Here is a 768-nt window from a genome sequence, read left to right on the forward strand (position 1 = left end):
GAAGTGTTTACTTTCCTTTATTACGTTTAATTTCAAGTTACTCTATTAATACCCTATATAAATATAACTTAATAATTACTAAGTCAATTTATTGTAGGCTCTTCCCAGCCTAAAAATGTATAAATATAACCAATAAATTCGAAAAATCTCAGTGAATCTTATTTCATTCTTGTCCAATTTTTAAAAGTTTATTTTATTTTATAGCATTTTCTATTGATATATTTTTTTTAAAAGTAAAATAAAATAAAAAAAATTTACTGAACTATTTTCAGGAGTTTTAAAAACTAAAAAAAAGGATCTTTTCTTTGTGTATATAGATCTAACAATATAAAACAAAATCAATTCTATATATTATTTTTCTTTGGAAAATAAATAAATAAATATATATAAAACTTTTTAAAATGTTATCTAATACTAGAGTGAATTGTAAAGCTTAGAATTCGATCAATTATATTAAGGATCAAATCATGCAATTTAATTCCGTTATTTAGGAGGGGGTATAGCTCAGTGGTAGAGCGTTCGCTTTGCGTGTGAAAGGCCCCGGGTTCGATCCCCGGTACCTCCAATTTTTTAATTATTTTTTAAATATATTTTGTCTACATTTTAGCTAATAGCTGGGGGACTCAACTATCGAATCTTCTATCTGGATAAGTTGTTAAATGTTTAATTCTATTGCCAATAACATAGCAATCTACTATCTGTAAATTGTTAACTGTCTTAAACATTAATTTTATCTGGAATATTTTTAACGCGTAGAAATAAAATTAA

At 25.0% G+C, this 768-nt stretch overlaps 1 non-coding gene across 1 annotated transcript; it reads left to right on the plus strand.

The window, feature by feature from the left end:
* Positions 1-493: 493 nt before the first annotated feature.
* Positions 494-565, plus strand: Trnaa-ugc. Its single transcript has one exon. It is a non-coding gene; the product is annotated as a tRNA-Ala (tRNA).
* Positions 566-768: the final 203 nt, after the last annotated feature.

This window comes from Centruroides sculpturatus, unplaced genomic scaffold (genome assembly GCF_000671375.1).
Source record: "Centruroides sculpturatus isolate CEXI.00-Female unplaced genomic scaffold, Cexi_2.0 scaffold151, whole genome shotgun sequence".
Classification (NCBI taxonomy): Eukaryota; Metazoa; Arthropoda; class Arachnida; order Scorpiones; family Buthidae; genus Centruroides; species Centruroides sculpturatus.